Below are 7,193 nucleotides of genomic sequence, written 5' to 3' on the forward strand. Positions count from 1 at the left end.
GGTAGCAGCCAAACTATTTTCTGCTTTTTTTTTTTTTCCCTACTGTTTTCAGTCTAAGGTTCTGATCATGTATTAGCCTAGGGCTGCACTGCCTAAATATGTTCTCTTCAATAATGCAGAGTCTTCACTCAATGTTAAAAGTGATGTGCAGTTGAAGACAAAACAGTAATAGCATATTTTTTCTACTTTATTTCATACAGGATAAAAATGTCTAAATGTATGAGTCAAATCAGAAGCTTGCTTTATTTTTAGATGATGGGTACAGATTTACTTTATGGCTATTGCACAGGTAATGTGCAATACTTTTTTTTTTTTTTTTAAATTATGCTATCCAAACTTTTTGTAATGGATTTTCCCTTAAAAAGTAAAAAAAATTGCAGTCCAAGGTAATCTAAAATACTTGTTGTATCATCTTACCACAGTATAAATCAAAACAACAAAAAATATCTAATAAGTATATGTTGCAATAACTGCATCTCTATAAAGTAGTACAAAATGATTGGAGAATCGTGACAAGAATAAATCATAGGAAATGTCTTCTGAGTAGAGAAAGTGAAGACAGGAAACAGATGAGTTCAGAACATAAAAATATAAAACAGAGAAAAAAATTGCCTATTTTTTTTTCAAAAATAAAAAATGGCAAATATGTGTGATTACATCTTGTAGATGGAGGAAATTATAAATTATGTTGTATATTTTGAAATTCTAATCTACACAAAGTTGGTGTAAAATCAAGGTTATGAACTAATAAGAGTTGCAAGAATTATGAAGCAGTCACAATAAAGATTTTGAGAAAGAGCTTAAACAAACCTTTTGTCCACTATAAAAGAGTTACAGCAGAGTTGATGTTTTCATAGCTGGCAGAGAGGAGTCAAGTAAGGAAACCTTTCTTGTTTAAGCAGGATATAGAAAAAATAAAGGCCAACAGTAAGGCACCCCCAGAAGCCAGAAGCACAGCAGCGATTGTCCTGGAGCCATCAGTTCCTAGTCCACCGCTCTCAGAATTATGTGGCAGTGCCACAGGACAAGACCCTTTGTGTGGTGCTGGACAAGATCCTGCAGCAGCAAAGGCAGATCTTCCTATCTCCAGGGAATTGTCTGCCATCAGCAGTGGAGAAGTATAATGAGGATGGATTCCAAACTTCAGATGTTTCTGGCATGAGATTTCAACTGGGAGGAACAATTGATTTGTCTTTACAAACAAGCTGTGGGTCTGCTGGTAGATTAAACGAGCACTGAGAGATAAAAGAAACAATGAGAAAGATCTACTGATTGATGAATGGAAAAAAGATATTTGCCTTTACAAATGAACTGTAGGCTTGCTGATAAATGAAATTGGATATTGAAAGATGAAAGAAACAATGGAGAAAAAACATAAATTCCATAAGAATTAAAAATAAAAAGGAAAGGTTATACATTACAGGATAATCTTAAGTATCAAACATTCTGGGAAGTCTGTACCTCTCAAGTACCTCAGCCTATGGGTAAAGAGAGAGGGAAATGCAACAGGGAAATTAAGATAAAAAGAAGGCTGTGGCCTCCAAAAATTTGAGAGACTACAGGGTGCTGGGGTCTTCATTTCTTCATGTGGGAATAGGAATAACACGGCACCAATATGACAATCAGATCATTTGTTTATTTTCTAGGTTGGGTTACATTTATACTGTATACAAATCTATACACATAAAAATCTCCTCTACAATTGGCTGCATGTATTGTTCACATGCTTTTATAAACATATTATTGGATAATTACATTTGTGTATATCAGACCACAATATATTTAATTTTCTCTTTTTCTCATCCTGTTAGTTCTTACTTTATATTCTTTTACTGACCACGACTTGTTCTTTCCGTGTCTGATAACCTTGTCCTTGTTCTTAACTGTTTCTCTATGTTCCAATTTGTTCTAATGCTGCCCAGAGTCCTACACCCAGGGGAATGCCCCATGGCCTCTCCCTTTATTTGAATAAAGTAAAAGGATTCTTCTGTCTCCTTTTCAGACATAAACCTCTGGTGTTCGTGGATTAATTTTCCTGACAAACTGGGGGCTCCTGGGAATATTTCCACTGTCCAGGCCAGCAGGCAGAGAGTGGAGCTGAAGGTGCACCTCACCCAGTTTCGGTGATCAGCTCCCCTCGGTGGCGGCCAGCACCCGGCGATCAATTGGGTTCCTGAGACTGTCCAGTGTCGCTAGAGGACACGAAGTAGGAAGTGACGGGTTCAATATCACAGCAGCTGAGGTTTTATTTCTCAGGAGGCGAAAAGCCTTTATTTCGCAGTTTCCAACCCTTTTTATAAGGTGTTCCAATACAGGTTATTCTGACTGGTAGAAGGTACAACATCTCTCTTATTGGTGGGACAAGAGAAAAAAACTCTCAGAACATCCGTCTCATTGTTTTGAGAACTAAAATCTTATTTACATAACAGTCCTTGAGAGATAAAAGTTTCCCAAAAGGCTTTCCCTTGGGAAACAGATCAGGCACTGATAGGCTGAAACTCTCTCAGGTTCAGAAAATCATGTCCACAGTCCAGGAGACTGATGAGTGGTGGACCAGGGGGGTCTGTGAAGAGTCCACAGGAAAGGACCACTAAAAATCTCATTAGTGAGTAAAATGGGATCTTCAGGAAGCAAACCTGGCAGGGCAGCCATGGAGGGTAGCACAGGTAAAACAGGGCATCCATGGTGGGTTGCAAGAGTAAAGCCAGGAAGGGGTCCTGGCAAAAGGAATGATGAACCCAAAGTATCTCCGAAGAATCCCTTGGAAGACTGTTGAGTTAGTTTACACATTCTCCCAGAGGTAATTAAGAATATAGATGCCCAAAGGGGGCAATAAGGGAGAGTCAAGAAGAGGTCTTGACACTCCACACCTGGGGGGGGGGCAATAAGGGGAGTCAAGAAGGAGTCTTGACACAGGGCATGGACAGATTGTGTTGGTGTGTTAGAACAGAATTGGTTGAAGGAGAGTGTAGAAAGATATGGTTAAAGCAAAGAGCAGCAGGACCAGGCATGGAGGTGTGGAACCAGGACCATGGGCTGGGGGCCTGTGTAGCTGCTGGGACTCAGCGCCGGGCAGTGCCTGACCCCACCAGCCTCGGGCAGGGGCGGCAGTGTCCACTGGCCCCATGAGGCTGCGGGACTCCCCAGCCACCTGTGGTGCTGCCAGCCATGCCCGCTGGAGCACTGGAGTGGGGAGGAGCTATTTGGACAATGTGGCAGGATGGGGACTAGCTCTGGTGTACAGTGCATGATAGAGTGAGCACAAAGAGGAAAGAATATCCAGGAAATACAGATTGTACATAGAAAGATTCAAATTTTCTTTTAAGGATTTTGTTTAGTTCACTGGAAAAAACTAATGGTTTTGAGCTGTAGGAAAATGAGTACCCAGAGGCAGTAGCAGGGAGGGATTAGAGGAAGTCCAGAAGATAATAGAGATATATTGTTAGGGGTGTCTGGGGCTCCCGTTATACCAGAGACCCACTATAGATGTACAAAGACATGCACTCGTGGTGAAAGACTTCTGCAGGCTGAAGCTGTTCAGGTATAAGCAGTTTATTATTTGGGTAGAGGGAGGAAGAGACCCGTTTCCACCGTCAGCCACAGCGTACATGTGGTCAGGGAGGGAGAGAAAGAGTAGAGAGGGGAGTTGGGGAGCATGGGAGAAGAAGGTAATTAAGGGGGTAGAGAAAGAGGGGCTGGAGGGGGTAAGAGCAGAGAAAGAGAAGTAAGTAAGAGCTGGTAAAAGTAAGGGGGATGGGGGATAAGTTAAGAGCTAAGAGCAAGAGAAGCATGGAAGTTAAGAGAGGGTAGGAGTAAGAGAATGAAGTTCTTGTTACAATACATTACATCCTTTTCTACAGTGAATATTCTAATTCCCAGTAACCAACCACTACATGACACATATTCTAAATTATTTACATATAGCCTATAAGAACTACTACATTACCATACAGTGTTACATTTTAAACTCTAAAAGCTACCTTTCAAATTCTTCTCTTGCTGCTTTTGACCTTTGTATTCACTGTCAGCATAAGGGTATTGTTCTCTCAACAGGGATTCTCCTTCAGCTGGCTAGGCTATTGTTCTTCATATAGTAACTAGCACTCAGTATCCTATGGCTCAAAGCTAGCTTTCCTTTCTATTTCAATTCTAGGTTTCATATTTTCAGAATCTTTTGCTAAGCAATCATATTCATAAGGTTTCCCTGTTTCATCCTCCCCAACAACCCACTACACTGGAGCCCTTGCTAACTTTTAAGGTGGATTCAGATCGAGAGGTGTGTTTCCTAGTAAACACAGGGGCCTCTCTATCCACATAAAATTTTATGCCTAAGGGGGAAAAATTGTCAAAAATATCTTTGATTGTTCAAGAAGTTGTGAAAATTGTAGTTTCTTCTGCAGGATTAGAAGTCTGAATGCATCTTTCTCTTGAGGGAATTGTAGAAATTGTGGTAAATAAATTTAGGGATTTAATTCCTTTGTCTACATGGGGTTTTGTGCAGAGCTGAAAGACTCCTGTTTTGGAGGAGACCACGCCCCTCTGCTTTTTGTGTGTTTTGTTGTAAAAAGCTAGAATTGGCAGGTTTCAGTCTTAACACTAATTCTGCAATTCCTATCTTGTAGGGAACCCCCACCAGTCTGTGGGCTGTTGTAGAAAACTAGAATTGGCAGGCTCTAATCCTGAAGCCAATTCTGCAGCTGCTGCCTTGTGGGAATGGTGCTGTCCCCATGCAGGCCTAGGTATATATCATACAGCTTCCTCTGTGGGGGCTATATGAAAACTTTAGGGGAAAATATTATTATCCTTCCTTGGTTAATTTGTTAGTCACCTCTCTACCCCTAGGGTAGACTTGATGCAAAAAATTAGGACAAGGAGGAATTGGTTACTAAAAAAATGTGATTAGCTTTAGGCAGTGGCATTGTTTGGCGCTGAACTAAATCATGTCCAAAAAGAAAATGACTAGATGAAAAAGAGGAAACTGATAAAGCAAACTGCTCCAAGGCAAAAATAACACATCTACATCACAAACTGCAATTCTTGCAAAACTTTTTAAAAGCAGTCTCGCTCCCTCTGCTAAACAATCTATGAGAGGAAACCCCACTGAAAACCTGTGGGAAACAACTAAAGTGGTGCAACAAGCACTTCACAGAATAAAAGCTAAAACTCCACCTGCATAAGTTAATGCAATTAACAACTTATTTCACTCAGGCATATTTTTCCAGAGAAGTTTGTTTCTTTTCTCTTTTCTAAGAATGCCAAACATCCCTGCACTGAAAACAAAAAAAAACAAACAGTTTAAAAGCAGAGAAACTGCAAGCAGCAAAAACACACCTGAATGTGATAACCATTTATTCTCATGGACTCTGTCACTTTCTGTTAGCCACAAGAAATTTTTACTTTTTAAAAAATTGGTCTAGTAGGTCAAATTTTCACTTTTCTTTTATAGGAACCTACCCACACATGGGATAGAACTGTGTGAAAACCAATGCAATTTAAAGTGCCACATTTTGCCAGTTTCTTAATGTTTGTAATTTGTTTGTGTTTTCATTTCAAGTGACTTGATAGGCAATCAAGTATTAGTTAATGCATCCTACATATTCTTGAGTTTAGTTTTTTTCCAACTTTTGTCTTTTTACTGAAAAATGGTGTAGCTAAAGGTCTGATAAATGTATAACTTGTCTCAACCAATTTTATCCTGAGAGTGAATATAAGAATTTATACATATTGGAAATCATACAAATGTGTACCAGCCTTCCCAGTTCTGCCTCAGAAGGCTTTAAAATTATTATAATTTGGCTTTTTTTTTTATTATTCACTAATTAGTGAATTAAAGAAACTTGCCAGGGAGGGAGTTCATGGGCTTCCCTTCCAGAGATGCCAGGTGGATTTTACTGAAATGCCCCGAGTGGCAAGATTTAAATACCTTCTGGTAATAGTATATCAGTTAACAGGTTAGCCAGAAGCATTTCCAGCCATTTCAGCAACTACAAGATCAGTTATTAAAGTATTTTTAGAACAAATAGTTCCAAAATATGAAACTGTAGAAGCAATAGACTCAGATAAGGAAACTCATTTTACAGGAAAAATTTTTCCAAGAATTATGTCTCCTTTAGGGATACGATAGAACCTCCATACCCCCTGGCACTCCCAGAGTTTGAGCCAAGTTGAAAGGATGAATAGAGAATTAAAGAAACACCTTCTGAAGCTGGTAATAGAAACTAAGATGCCATAGGTATGGCTCTTGCCACTGGCTTTAGCAAGAATAAGGGCCAGTAATTGAAGAAGTATTCAATTACCTCTCTTTGAATTGCTGTTTGGAATTCCTTACCCTTGTAATTCTCAGCCTAGTGGGGGGATAGAGATAAGTGATGTATATTTAAAACAATATGTAGTCCGGATACTGTCTCTTGTGAAATCTCTTTGACAGGAAGCTCAGCTGGCACAGATCCTTCCTTTTAGACTTTGTTGTTCACAACATCCAACCAGGAGATTGGGTCCTAGTTAAGGAGTGGAAAGAAGCACCACTGGTGGCTAAGTGGCATGGACTTTTCCAGGTGTTGCTGACCACAGAAACGTCTGTCAAGACAGCTGAACACGGGTGGACCCATCACACTCAGGTCAAGATCTCTGAGGCCCCAGAGATGTGGACATCTCAACTAGAGGAGAAAGATGAGAGGCCGCAACTGACACTCCACAGGAGTTGAACAGAGCAGTAGCCGTGCGTCGACATCAGGGGAAGCCCTGAGTGCCTACCCACAGACTGCCTGCTGAAATAGTTTGTGTGGGCATCCCTACTCTTGGATCTCCAGTCATTGGGGTCAATCCTGGCTGTCATTGCTTTCTTTATGCTAAGTTGTTTCTGTGCCTTCACTTGCCACAGGTAGTGCAGAAGACAATGTGAAAGTGGAAATTAGGTTAGGAGATTAAATGACACCATTAGAATGTTTCTCTTAATAATCTTACCTTTATATTGTCAGTTAAGTTGGGGCCAAAAGTAAGAAAATAATTTTTTAACCTTAAAAGAAGGAGTAGCAGAAACCTTTAACCTTATCAATTGTTCAGTCTACAGAGAGCCAGGAAGACCTAAAAACTAGACATGGGTGGCCAGCCCAGTCAAACCTAAATGGTGGGTTAGCACCCTAAGTGAGGTCCATAATAGAACAAGATTTCTGGGATGAAGAAAGAAGTCCATG

The sequence above is a fragment of the Poecile atricapillus genome, chromosome 1, assembly GCF_030490865.1.
Source record: "Poecile atricapillus isolate bPoeAtr1 chromosome 1, bPoeAtr1.hap1, whole genome shotgun sequence".
NCBI classification, from domain to species: domain Eukaryota; kingdom Metazoa; phylum Chordata; class Aves; order Passeriformes; family Paridae; genus Poecile; species Poecile atricapillus.